This window comes from Prionailurus viverrinus, chromosome B3, assembly GCF_022837055.1.
Source record: "Prionailurus viverrinus isolate Anna chromosome B3, UM_Priviv_1.0, whole genome shotgun sequence".
Lineage (NCBI taxonomy): Eukaryota > Metazoa > Chordata > Mammalia > Carnivora > Felidae > Prionailurus > Prionailurus viverrinus.
Window position 1 is genome coordinate 14,190,493 of NC_062566.1, and position 14,950 is coordinate 14,205,442.

A 14,950-nucleotide genomic window follows, 5' to 3' on the forward strand; every position below is an offset into this window, starting at 1 on the left:
TTAAGGGCTGTCACAAAGATTTCTTCAATCATTCTGAGTCCACCAAATAAACAAAACAACAAACTTGGGCTGTGTAGGACCAATAAAGTTGGTGTATTGGGTGTGCAGGTGTTTCTAAGAGAAGGGAGACCTGCATTTGATTCCAAAGGGAGCCCCCCTGTTCCTCTCTTCTATCTCTCTGTAGGGAGAGATTGTCAAAGCACCATTCTTGATGCCAACTAGCCCATTTGGTGAACGTGACTATAGGCTTTTAGCCAGTAAATAAATCAAATACTCTTCTTCAAATCCACTTTTTTGAAGGTATATTATCTCAAGTTCATTCTTTGGACTCCATCCCTAAATTCACATTGGGGATGCCTCAGAAAGCCCAAGGCTATTGTACAGATGGCCTAGAGCCCAAGGTAAATGAATGGTTGCCATGCTACACTCTGTGTTTTATGAGACCTTGGACCCTCCTCCCATGCACAGCCTGCGGGCAATGTCTTGGGGGCCTAAGAAAACTCAAACGAACTCTGTGTGTGTGTGTGCGTGTGTGTGTGAAGGAGTGTGTAAAAACATATCTTTCCTGTAACTCTGCAAAGATTAGCACAACAAATTGATACTTGCAAAAGAGTTATCTGATGCTCTTGCTTTTTGCCTGATTTTACTACGCTTTGGGGGGCTCTTTGCATAGGATGTTTACCACTCTGCCTCATAGGCTGTGTCAAAGCCAGATCAGCTCCACCACAGAAGATCTCAACAATCACCACCTGGTTTTCAAGGAAAGTCAGTGACACTATGATAGAATAAACAACACTGGTCAGTTCCATGAGGGCACAGTCTTGTCTGCTCACTGCTGATACCCCTGAGCCCAGAACAGGATCCAGCACACTGAAAACATTAGCAAATAACTGGAGAAATGAATACTATTTATCAAAAGCCTATCATTTGTCAGTCATGCAGAAGGCACTTTGCATACCGTGTCTTTCTATCCTTTATAACAAATAACCCTGCAGGATGGATATTATAATAATTAGCTTATAAATAAAGAAACTGAGGTTTGAAGAATTTCACTGGCTTGCCTAGGTCACATAATAGTAAGCAGAAAGCAGGGATTCAAATCTAGATCTGTCTGCCTTTCTAGCCCATGTTCTGTTCACCACACCATGCCTTCACCCCAACAGACTGACTTTTGGTCTTTTGCTATCAGATACCAGGTTGGCATATTTACATATTATCATGGCTTCAGAAACCCCTCTATAGGACAAGGTTTCTGAAGGGCTGACAGAACAGGATAGGAACAGAGAAGGCTCCAATCATGTATTTCTGTGTGCAACAGACTTTGGGCTTTCTCACTTCTCTGCTATGCTACTATACCTTTCACTAAGCTGAAATGTCCTCATTGGAAAACTTCAGAACATGAGTTCTGTCTCGCTGAATTAAATGGGCAATGCATTTATGCACAGCAAGGACTCAATAAATGTAGATTATTACTAACCCAGAATTATGTAGGTTATTACTGACCCAGAATTGTCTCCAAACTATGTCAATTAATTTGATTGCTTTTCAAAAAGGCAGAAGTATTTTTAAAGGGAAGATTATGCAATTATTATCTATTTTCCCCCTTTAAAAAATTTGCCCCTTTGTTCAGCAAATTCTACTGATGAAATTTTTAAGTGGCAACCCCTTTTTTAAAAGCTTATAGGGGAAAAGGCAGGAAAAGGTGCTGTTTAAAGTCAGAAACCTCACTCGTGACTGAGAAAGTACTTGGATATTGAGGATTAACACATAAATGAATATTCATCATCTGGTGAGTCCCATAGGTTTCTTTCCCTTGCTCTGCATAAGGCTTTTCAGGAAACAACATTGTTTCAAAGAATATCCTCACTAAATGTGTACATGAGTTAGAAAAAAGGAAAATTTTATTATGTTCCTCTAGCCAAGGCTGACAGTTTTATAACTAATCGGCTAATGCCCTCTGGACACACACAGCATGGAGAGGGTCTCATCCAAGATAGAGCGGGTTTAGAGAAGTTGGCCGCTGTGAGGTGAGCAAGTCCTGCCTTGTTCCAAACTTAAGACATGCCAAAATGGTCTGAGATGGCCTTGGCCATGCCATCTGGAGATCTGTGGTCACCCTTTCCATTTCTCCTTCCGAATACACCAAGCTGTACTGACTGAGGGCTCAGCCTCATGTGAGTCCACTCCCTGATTCCACTCCACTTCCTACCCCTACAATGAATCCATTTACACTTGCCAGAGAGCAAGTGATACAGGTCACGAGGAGAAGTCTGGACTCAACATTTGCTCTCCACTACTGAATATTTTTGAAGTAAAAGTCATCAAGCAATGGGATTCAAATGATCAGGCCAAAAATGAGCATTTTGATCATCTCTCTCTCTCTCTCTCTCTCTCTCTCTCACACACACACACACACACACACAGTCAAGGCGAACGTGGTTTGAAAGCTCTCAAACGGCCACAACAACAGCAAAATGGTGCCTACCTTTTCTGAAATCTCAGCCCACAAAAGATGCCCCTTGCCTGTGAGGAGCAGTCAGAGGCAGATTTCCAGCGTTCCAGTCGGCTTCGTTCTCATCAGAGAGCAACACACCTCATCTCTGTGTAAGCTCTGAAATTCTTTCAGAGACCCACCCTCTAAAGTTGCAAGTCAAGATTTCCGACTGAGGGCGATCAGTGACGTGAGGCAAAGCTACTGGATAGCACCTTGAATTTCTTCCTGACGGGAGGATGCTTCCTGTTTCACCACTTGGGAGAGGAGAGGACTGGAACTCAGTCAGACACAGGATGACAAATGCACGATTGCCTCATCGTTGTTGGTTTTGGTGCTCACCGTCATTGGCCAACTACTAAACGAGGTGGTCTTACTGTTTGCATTAAAAGGAAGGGGTTTATATGGCGGAGAGAAACCTGAAACACTGTTGACAACCCTACTCTACTCGCCGAGCGCATCTGACAGCAGCTATAGCACTTTCTAGAAGCCTGGGAATATTGGCGGAGCTTTGGACTAACTAAATCCCTACCACAACCACCAACAGCATGCCACCCATCCGCAGAAAGGCAACTACTTCTCTGCCTGTTTCCTAGCAAGGGGGGGGGGGGGTGGCGGCGAGGAATATCACTTTTTTGAACCACGTCACAAAAAATAAAAGTCTGACCGCCCTTTCCTTTCAGAATAGTCAGAGGTAATGCACTTTGTTTATATTCGTGTCAGCCTCAGAGAACAGCCGTCACAGACAACGAAAGACGAACCTGTTAGTAGCAGGACACAAACGTTGTCTGTCTGCTTGAGGCGCTCCAATTTCAAAGGCAAGTATGCCTACGTTTACAGTGTTTATTTGAGATATTAGACCTTTTGGGGCCGTTTTCACTTTCTCTTGCCTGAAGATGAAACAACTCTGGGCGTGGATTATTTAAAGGTGCTTTGACGAGCAAGGAAGCTTCACAAGTTGGTACTTGCAACCCCCTCGTAGCCAAACCTCACCTCCCGGGTGGTTCCGGCCGGGCCGCCTACTCTGAGCGCCTGGTTCAAGGCCCTTCCCATCGGCTGACTTCAGCTGCTGAGAGACACCTTTCTTCTCCTGTCAGCTAATCAATGACAGCAAATTAAAAATTAACTAGAGGCAGAGAAGAGGGGAGGCCAGTTTCAGACTCCACAGTTTCTCAAGTTTCACTAATGAAATTCCATTCACAGATGGAGGATTGGTGAAAGCCCTTTCACGGGACCCTCGTTCACTGAATTCTTCCTACCCTGTTTTTCTCTCCAGACTTTCATTTTTTAAATTGTTTTTAAGTTTATTTATTTTTGAGAGAGAGAAAGAGATAGTGCATACACACAATGGGGAAGGGACAGAGAGAGAGGGAGACACAGATTCCAAAGCAGGTTCCACGCTCCGAGATGTCAGCACAGAGCCCGACATGGGGCTCAAACTCACGAACTGAGAGATCATGACCTGGGCCAAAATCTGATGCTCAACTGACTGAGCTACCCAGGTGCCCCTCTTGCCAGATTTTCTTTGGGCTATGACAGGGTTCGGAAATCTTAAAGCTCATCTGGCAGGAGGGCTGAGCTCCCAGCAGAGTGGTCACTAAGTGAGGCAGGTTGTGTGGTTCAGATTCTGGTCATGTCTTACCAGGCAACTCCGTAGAATTGCTTGGTCTTCCTGACCCCAGGCTACTATCCCTTTCTAGTCCATCATTCTCCAACTGCCACCCAGCTTACCTTCCTAATTGTTTTTCTTTATCGTGTCTCTCTTCCCCACTGATAAAGCTCTACCAGCTACCTTTTCCCTGTAAGCTTTCTTAGCATGGATGACGGCTTGGTTCCTGGTTGCAAGCGGCAGAGCTCAGTACCTCCTCAATAACCAGAAGAATCCCATCATCATATGCTGTACTGAGTCACTGTCAGGGTGTAGTCCCTTCTTCCTTCAGGGACAAAGGTAAAACTTAACCTGTTGCACAATCTATGCGACGGGGTACCTCCAGAGGGATAGAAGTGGGGCATTCTGATGGTTTGTGGGTTGTGACATGGGGGGAGCTGTGTGCGTGCACATCAGCCCAGTGTGTCTTTGCACAACTCCTCTGAGGAAGACAAATAAATACAAATATGGTTCTTTCAAAGACTTCGAAGGTGATGCCTTTCCTTTTCCCTTTCCCCCTCGTGCCTCATGATGAATGTATCAGTTCACTGCTAACAGAAGAGAGAGAACCCCAGGAAGCATGTAACCCCAGGAAGCAGGTAACATGCGTGTGTGGGTGTCTCTTCCCTGGGTAACACTTAACTGTCTCGTTTTATGAGAAAAGTTTAGAAGCCAGTTAAGACATTAAATCTGTTGTACATTTTAAGTCCTCATAAATAGATGCTGTTTATTAAATCTTAATGATTTGTTTTTTGAAAGTCAACATCACACCTCTGCCAATTAAACGTGGGCAGTTAAGCCTGATATTAGTGGACAAAGTTTCACGGGGAGCCGCCAGGGGCTGCACTGCAAAATGGATGGGTTTTAACACGCAGAGCAAACTTGTTACTAACTGTTACTGAAGTGAGTGAGTGTGTAAAACACCTACTGGGAATATTTCAAAGAGTAAAACAGGAGAGGGGGATAAGGTAAGAGCAGTGAAGACCCTAGGCAAACCTAGTCAGGAGTCCGGAGGGCCACTTAGGAACTCACAAGAGAAACACAGCATAAGCAGGACGCTGGAAAATGGACTCTGGGCCACAGCAGGAAAGCACAGAACTAGAAATTGTGTCCAAAGTTCTGCTAGCCAGGAGCAGAGGGTGCCCAGGGTATAGACACAGAGGAAAGGGACGGGGAGCAATTTCTGATATTTAAATTGCATGTTACATTGCAAACCAATTCTGAGCCTAATTTTCTAGAGAAGGAAATGTAAGTTTGATAGAAGTGACCTGCTTTTACCTCAAAGGAGAGAAACTCTTCCAAGAAACTTAATGAGTTTGGGCTACATTGATCTTAACCTAACCAGTCCAATTTTCTGGGCTTTTAGGTACAAAAACACTGTTTCCTTATAATGTTTCATCTTATCATTTTCACAGACTTTCCAAATGCAAAGGTTTTTCTGATAGACAGATATGTTAAGTCAAAATGCTACCAAACTGCGTATTCTTTAAATAGGTACATGGAAAACCTCCTATGGGACAAGGTGATGTCTTCACAAATGCCTAGAACAATACGTACACCGACTCAATTTGAACACTACATCTTCTTGCTGTAAAAAGCTCCCTGGATGATTTGCCTAAATCCCCACAATGGACGATAGATTACAGACCCACCTCAGAAACATTATAGGTTTGGTTTCCAGACCACTGCAATAAAGTGAACATCTCAATAAAGCTGGTCGAGGAATTTTTTTTGCCTTCCCAGTGCATGTAAAAGTTATCTTTATACTCTACTGTAGTATATTAAATGTACAATAGCATTATATCTAAAGAATGTATATATCTTAATTCAAAAATACTTTCTTGCTAAAAATACAGTATCATCTGAGCTTTCAACCAGTCCTAATCTTTTTGCTGGTGGAGGGTCTCGCCTCGATGTTGATGGCTGCTGGCTGATCAGGGTGGTGGCTGCTAAAGGGCGGGGCAGCATGGGCAATTTCTTAAAATGAGATGACAGTGAAGTTTGTTGCATCGATAGACTCTCCCTTTCATGAACATTTCTCTGTGGCTTGCAATGCTGTTTGATAGCATTTTACTCACAGTAGAACTTCTTTCAAAATTGGAGTCAATCCTGCCATTGTTTGACCAACTAAGTTTTGTAATATTCTAAATCCTTTGTTGTCATTTCAAAAATCTTCACAACATCTTCACCAGGAGTAGATTCCATCTCAAGAAACCACTTTCTTTGCTTATCCTTAAGAGGCAGCTTTTCATCCAGTTACGTTTGATCATGAGATGGCAGGGGCACCTGGGTGGCTCAGTCAGTGAAGTATCCGTTACCCCCACTCACCAGGTTCCACAATCCCCCTGGCCCAGTGTTAAAGAGCATTATTTGTGTGTTCACTGAGTTTCGGCTCAGGGTATGATTTCACAGTTCATGGGTTCAAGCCCTGTGTCAAGCTCTGTGGTGACAGTGCAGAGGCTGCTTGGGATTCTTGCTCTTCCTCCCTTCCTTCTCTGAGGTCTTGAACCCTTGAAGTCAGTCATGAGGTTTGGAGTCAACTTGTTCCAAACTCTTGTTCATGTTGATATGTTGACCTCTTCCCATGAATCACAATGTTCTTGAGGGCATGTGTAATGATGAATCCTTTCTGGAAGGTTTGCAGTTGACTTTGCCCAGGTCCAGCAGAGGAAGCACTATCTATGGCAGCTGTAGCCTTATGAAATGTATTTCTTAAACAATAAGATTTGCAACTTGAAATGACTCCTTGATCCATTGATTGCAGAATGGATATTGGGTTAGCAGGCATGAAAACAACATTAATCCTTCTGTACATCTCCATCAGAGCTCTTGGGTAGCCAGGTGCATTGTCAATAAGCAGTCATATTTTGAAAAGAATCTTCTTACTAAGCCATAAGTGTCAACAGTAGGCTTAAAAATAGTCAGTAAATCATGTTGTAAAAAGATGTGCTGTCACCCAGGCTTTGTCGTTCCCTTTACTGAGGGCAGGACGAGTAGATTTAGCTTAATTCTTAAGTGTCCTAGGATTTTCAAAATGGAAGTGGGCACTGACTTCAAGTTAAAGTCACTAGCTGCATTAGCCCCTAACAAGAGTTGGACTGTTTTTTGAAGCTTTGATGCCAGGCACTGACTTCTCTCTAGCTGTGAAAATCTTGGATGGCATCTTCTTCCAAGAGCAGGCTGGTTCATCTACACTGCAAATCTATTGTTTAGTGTACTCACCTTCACTGTCTCAACTAGATCTTCTAGAGAACTTGATGCAGCTTCTACATCAGCACTTGACTTGATGCTCACTTTGTACTTTGATGTTATGGAGATGGGTTCCTTCCTTAAACATCATGAACCAACTTCTTCCAGCATCAAACGTTCTGTCTGTAGCTTCCTCCTCTCTCTGAGCCTTCACAGAATTGAAGAGAGTGAGGGCCTGGCTCTGGATTAGGCTTTGGCTTCAGGGAATGTATGGCTGGTTTGATCTTCTATCCAGACAAAGTTTTACTTTCTCTGTATCAGCAATAAGGCTGTTTCACTTTCTTATCATTCATATGTTCACTGGAGTAGCACTTTTCATTTCTTTCAAGAACTTTCCCTTTGCGTTCACAGCTTGGCTAGCTGGCTCCAGAGGCCTAGCTTTCAGCCCATGTTGGCTTTTGACACACCTTCCTCATTAAGCTTAATCATTTCTAGGTTTTGATTTAAAGTGAGAGACCCATGGCTCTTCCTGGTACTTGAGCAGTTAGAAGGCATTGTTGGGTTATTAATTGGCCTAGTTTCAATATTGTTATATTTTAGGGAACAGGAAGCCCTGAGGAGAGGGAGAGAAATGGGGGAACATCTGGTTGGGGGAGCAGTCAGAACACACATATTTATTGGCCAAGTTCGCTGTCTTATGATTACAAGAGTAATATCAAAGATCACAGATTACTATGACAAATATAATTACAATGAAAAAGTTTGAACTGTTGCGAGAATTACCAAAATGTGACAGAGACACCAAGTGAGCAAATGCTGTTGGGAAATGGTGCCTGCCGATAGACTTGTTACACGCAAGGTTGCCACAAAGTTCCAGTTTGTAAAAAATGCATGATCTGTGAACCACAACAAAGTAAAGCACAATAATACAGGTATGTCTGCATAGAATCTGAACTGAGTCTCTATTACCCCCACTCACCAGGTTCCACACTCCCCCTGGCCCAGTGTTAAAAGATTTCCTGGCAGATAATTTGAGAGAAAGTGAGAAAACAAAAGAGAGATCATAACTGATGGTTCTCATATATTCATACTTGAGTGCCACCCCCTAAGCTCCTTCCCCTCTCCTGCTTTAGGTCTCTTCATATCACACTCATCATCATATAACACATGTGACCTCTTATTGACTTGTTTGTGACCCATCTCCCCCATCAGAACATTAGCTCCATGAGTGCTGGGATTCTTGTCTAACTTGCTCATGGCTGAGTCCTCTGGGGACAGAGCAGTTCTTGGCACTCAATGCTGAGTGGGTACATTTAATTTGGTTATTTATGGTTGAGTCTCTTCCTATCTACCACAATAGACAGTTGCTTTTTTCAAAGGTAGTTCATTGGGCTTTCTCAAAACTTACAGGTGGGTACTGGGTGTCACGAAGATGGCCAGTTCTAGTCTGAGTTTGTTGGGAGAGAGGGAGATTTTTCCCTCAAAGACTTAGGTCTGTTACACTCTGAGTACTTAAAGCAAAGGGTTTTTAGAATCCATCTGGCTCATACTCTGGGAAGGCCATGGAGCTGTCTGCCAGCCAGATCATACATTGTCGTGTGAGCTGCCTGCCTCTCAGTCCACAGCCCTCACTGAGAGATGGCCAGAAGGTCTTTGCATATGGCCCTGGCCACAAGTGTGGCTGTGGGTGACCAGGCAGCCCTCATCTCAACTTGCCTCTTCCAGAAAGTTCTTGTTACTACACCCGTTTCCACTTTGTGTTAACTATGTGATCTTATGCTTATTAGCTGTGTGACTCCAGGCAAATCACCTAACCTCTCAGTCCATTGGATTTCTCACATGAAAAATGAGGAAAATAACAGCAACGCCTCAGAGTTGTAAAAACAGTAAATGAGGTAATGTCCATAGAAGAGCACCTGGCATATAGTAAGACCTCTGTTGACGTTAGCTATGATGATAATTATAATTGCTGTTACTAATTTATTTCATCTATAAGCTTTATTCCTATGTTACTTTATAATAGACTTTATTTCATGCACATAGACATAGATTCTCCAATTAAATCTTGAGTAAGACTCCAAGTAGCACCCATTACCATTCTCTGAACACACACATTTATTCATTAACTCATTGATCAAGTATTTCATTGGGTTCATACCATGTGCCAGGCACATCATATCTTTTGTGGGAGCTAAGGATCTCAAGAATAAAAATATAGCATGATTGCCCAAACTGATACAGACACACACTCATATGGATGAGCATAAGTGTTCACAAACCTATTGTACAGAGTACAATAGGCTCTGCATCGGACAAATTGGGACCACAGAGGAGATGAACTCTCAAACATTTACTATTTCATATCCTACATGCATGCAAGCATAAGCTGCGGATTTTAGATGAGGAGCTAAGACTGTATAATATGGCATCAGGAAGCAGAAGGGTAAGTAAAATTTTCATCCCCCAAACAACCAATCCCCTGACTGCCTAGGTCTGTGAAGGTACAGCTCGGTAGCTTCAACAGCTGTGCTCCTTTATCCAGCACCGTGTTTGCATCAAAGTAAATAGTCCATGTGCTTTGAATAGACTTATATGAGTTGTGTCAACAAGAGGTAGGAAGCAACAGGAGATAAGAGGGAGATGAGTGTCTCAATAAACACATGGGCTGTCCATACCATGTTATGTGTGATAATGGGAAACAAAATGCCCCTGATCCATCCAGCCATCACTTATTCAACACATATACTATACGAGGTGCTTGACATACAAAGATGGAGACAATGTCCCTGACCTCAAGGAGACTACCATCTATCTTTGCCCCCTTACTCTATTCTCCCTCCTACCCCATACCCTACATGCTACCTGCCAACAAGGAACCAAGAGAAGATCTGCTTGGTTAGCCTGAGACACCCCAAAATGGGCACATTTCTTCAGCTTGTGAATTCTTGGGTATGATTTTTTTTTCAAGCCAGACTAAGTTTCATGAAGTCAGCCAACTAAGACTTATTCACATGAACAAGACACTCACCCATCTGCCTGCTTGTGAACAAGAGACTGATTATTCCATGGGGCACCAGAAATGCAGCCCAGGCTTGAGGTTAAGAGTGCTGACCACTTGTGGGATAGTGGCTATCCGACCACCTCAGTCACTCTCTGGTCATTTCCAGATTCCCTATGATGGAGTTCTAAACCAAGTACATTTCCCTTCATCAGCTGCTTTTTTGCCACCAAAGCACCCACAGTGACCAGAACATCCCAGTACAACCAAGAATGGTACTGAGATCCCAATCCTTGGGGGCTGTTTCCCTTTTCCTTTCTGGTTCCTGAGGTAGAGCCATCCTCCTGCATGTTGCTACCAAGTAATCTCAAAACACAGCCCTTATCAACTTACTTCTTTCCTCCAGAATCTAGGGCATCTTTATGCTGGTTACATTCGATCTAAATTTCTATGACAGCTGATTTCCTAAACTCCCCTCAAAAATGGGATCCCCACCTAGGCTATCCCCTTGTCATCCCCACTGTACTCCAGTACCTTGAGTCCCTGGGCTGAGCCCGTAGCTATGCTCACTCTGACCTTCACTTGCATCCCACCTGTGATCAATCCCTCCTCATCCAAGACCTCCATTTCCATTTCCTCTGGGAAATTCTGCCTCTCTAATCAACCTGAATCACCCTTTCTCTTACTTGAGCCTTTACACTTATCTGAATCACACCATGAGCCCCATTTTATATGCAGCCCCATTCTTACCAGTATAGAACAAAATCCTTCCATCATACAACTGGATGAGTGTGTGTGTATGTATGCACGCATACACATGCAGGTATGTGCCTTGTCTCCACTAGGCTGTAAACACCCTGTGAGCCCAGATAGCCTGGAAACACTACCAGGTTCATAGGAGACCCTCAATAAATATTAGTCCAGGATCTGATAACACACCTTCCCCCTATGTTATAAGCTATAGGTACCTTCTGCTGCCGCTCTTCCTCCTTCCACAGTATTTTCATTCCTTCAACAATTATTTATTGAGCCTGGAAACAGGAAAATCACAATGAACAAGGCAGCTATGCCCCCTGCTCTCTAGCTACTCAGTCTCAAGCTCTGCCTAAGGTTGGAAAGGCAACCACATTCCCTGAATGTCAGCACCCATTTCTTCTCCCTCTTTGGGAGACTATCCACAGGTCAGCGGTGCTACCCAGCCAATGCTGGGGTCTAACAGTTTGGAAGACACTAAAAGGATATGAGCACAATACTATATACACCAAGTTGATTACAAAGCGTCCTTCACTGCCTTCTACTGAGACCTCACATCAGGAAAAAGAACCCCTTTTGACCTCTTTTACATTAGACTGGTTTTGAATTAGAAATTCAGATGTCACATAACTTGTTTCACTACTGGGTGCTGCCACAAAGTGTTCAATGAGATAGGATGATTTCTATTCACTTACACAGCAGATGTTTCGTATCTTTCCTGAAAAAAAAAACACCAAATGTTGGTTCTTCTTTCTTTCTTTATTTTAAATGTTTATTTACTTATTTTGAAAGAGAGAGAGGGGGGCAGAGAGAGAGAGAGAGAGAGAGAGAGAGAGAGAGAATCCCGAGCAGGCTCCATGCTATCAGCACAGAGTCCAATGCAGAGCTCGATCTCACGAACTGTGGGATCATGACCTGAGCCAAAATCAAGAGTAAGATGTTTAACTGACTGAGTCACCCAGGTGCCCCTAGTTCCTCTTTAAAAAAACCAGGTATAAAAATTAAGTTTCACTAAAAACTAATAATATGCATCACCGAATGTTTCCATGAATAATTTATAATGTTCATTCATTCATACATCTATGGAGTTGTACATACTACATCATACTATATATTATATATACTACATCATAGCAGTTATGACAACTATAAGTGTGGTTATAATAACAATAGTTTGCTTGATCATATTAAACTGTCTGCAAGGCGCATTTGCAAGAGAGAATACTAGCCATTTATAAGTAAATATCTAGGGGCACTTGGGTGGCTCAGTCAGTTAACTGTTTGACTTCGGCTCAGGTCATAATCTTGTGGTTTGTGGGTTCAAGCTCCGCGTCAGGCTCTGTGCTGACAGCTTGGAGCCTGGAGCCTGCTTCGGATTCTTGGTCTCCCTATCTCTCTGCTCCTCCCCTGTTCATGCTCTGTCTCTCTCTCTCTCTCAAAAATAAATAAACATTAAAAAAATTAAAAGTAAATGTCTGGCCTAACCTTTTTTAAAAGCCGGACTAAGTTTCATGAAGTCAGGCAACTAAGACTTATTTCCATGAACAAGACTGTCACCCATCTGCCTGCTTATGAACAAAAGACTGGTTATTCCACGAGGCACTAGAAACAAAGCCCAGACTTGAGGTTAAGAATGTTGACCACTTGTGGGATAGTGGCTATTGGACCACCTTGGTCACTCTTTGGTCATTTCCAGACTCCCTGTGGTGGAGTTCTAAAGCAAATACATTTCCCCCCATCAGTTGCTTTTGTGGATAAATTGTATACAGGGAAATTATCCCCAACAACTCTGGTTCAAACTTTTCATTATTTAAATCCTTAAAATCAAAATCAACCGACCAATCATTCAACAGATAAATGTAAATACAAAATATGAAAATAATTATTATAATGAGCACCAAGGGCTTCAGATTTTAGTTAAAAATTTTTTAACATCTATATATTTATTTTTGAGAGACAGAGAGGGAGTGGGAGAGGAGCAGAGAAAGAGGGAGACAAAGAATCTGAAGCAGGTTCCAGGCTCTGAGCTGTCAGCACAGAGCCTGACACGGGGCTCAAACTCATGAACCGTGAGATCATGGCCTGAGCTGAAGTCGGACGCTCAACCAACTGAGTCACCCAGGTGCCCCAGATTTTAGTTAAATTTTTAAGAAATCTTTTTTCAAAGCTGAGAAGAAGACCACCTGACTGTCAACAGCAAAACTTTGGCCTCAGATATGCTCTGCATCAAGGTCCTGTTTTCTAAGACAGTAACATAATAACCAGAACAGATGAGAAAACTCTTGGACTGTTAATACAGGTCATCACTGAGTTTCAGCAGGGACAATGTAAAGCAAAGATCCTCCCATAGTCACACAATAGGAACAGAGGTATGTGTAAATCATGCATAATTTCACAGTAACAATGATGGCTTGTGGCTCCCATAATTGCTAACCACCAGTGACTGATCTCATATAGTGAAGCAATTCTCCCATTTCATTCCTTACATATCAGGAATGATCTATACTGAATGTGATGGACCGGATACCCAGATACATGCCATGCTAATACATGTAAAGTAAATGTAAAACACACAGAGCTAATGAGGACAGAAATACCATTTGATTCTTCCAGAGTTCCAAGCATGTAAATAATTGTAATTAAGATAGGTTATTACTACTCTAAGCATACTTTCTGTATAGGTAACATATTTATCCTGGTCTAAACCAGTAACTTAATTTTTAAATGTAACCCACAATACCTTTGTACATACCTTTTACATCATGACCTAACACAAATATACCTACAAATATACATAACTGAAACCAAAGTTTCACAAAACAATACTTATCCATACTATCTATTATCTATTCTAGTCTAATATTGACTCTTTAAAAAAATGCTGGTCTGGACCTACTATACTGGTTTACTGACCCATTATGGGGTGATAGAGCACAATTTATAGGGTCCAAAACTACCTAATTGGATTGCTTTACCCTTTCTATAATTCTACATACTACTTAGATTTTTTTCTCCACTTCATTTCAGTTAATTTAAAGACATTTTCTGATGAGATAAAAGACAAATTTGGATAAGCTTCAAGTTTGATAATTTTGGTCTCCAAGCTATGACTACTAGGAAGAGAAACCTACAACTGAGTCTAAGCACATGCTGAACACTTGATAAACTGTCCTGAATTTTAGAGTAAATAAACGTGTATTTTCAGTATTTTTTGAAAGTAGGGATAATAACTTTTACCTGACAAAAACCAAGCCCACTCAAAGAGGCTTCCCGGCCAGAGGCACAAAGGCCATAGGCTTGTGGGATCAAGTCTAGGCTCTCAAGTCCATTTCTGGACAGTGTCCGCAGCTCCCTGCCGAGCTCCCTACCACAGAAAAGAGCAGTAACCTGGGCCAGATCTCTATTCACCTGGGTGGGGTTAATATCCAGAAAATATGGAGCCAACCCAGCGATTCACAAAAACCCACGAAGGCAAAGGCACTCCAGCCTGGGATGGGCCTAACTGACTTTGCAAGGCCCAGTACCAGTGGGCTGCAGCAAGATGGGGAGGCGACTCGGCCCAGGACACAGCCTGGGCCTGCGCGGGGACAAGGCCAGGGCCTGCGTGGGGATATGGACCGGGAACAAAGCCTGGGCGGAGACAGGGACCAAGGGAACGACCTCAGACCTGAGAGGGGACAGGGACAGGGCCCCGGCCTGCGTGGGGACAGGGACCCAGGGCATGTCCTCGGCCTGCGTGGGGACAGGGGCCTGGCTCAGCCAGCGCAGCATCGGCTCCGGCAGGGAGATCAGCCTGCCCCGCGTACACCCCCACCCCCAGAGCCCCCGGAGCCACATCCTTCCCCAGCACCTTTCTCCTCTGCTGGGAGCC

At 43.2% G+C, this 14,950-nt stretch overlaps 1 protein-coding gene across 2 annotated transcripts in view; it reads right to left on the reverse strand.

The window, feature by feature from the left end:
- CERS3 (ceramide synthase 3) overlaps positions 1–14,950 on the reverse strand; it is a 119,173-nt gene extending 104,223 nt beyond the window's left edge. The window contains exons 1-2 of one of the 2 annotated variants that reach the window (XM_047864557.1): positions 14,930–14,950; positions 11,295–11,357 (exon numbers count right to left, since the gene is read on the reverse strand). The gene's annotated coding sequence lies outside the window, so the exon portion shown is untranslated. Of the gene's footprint in view, positions 1–2,485; positions 2,655–11,294; positions 11,358–14,929 lie in introns of those variants that run through there. The other variant, XM_047864555.1, reaches the window with a different exon arrangement.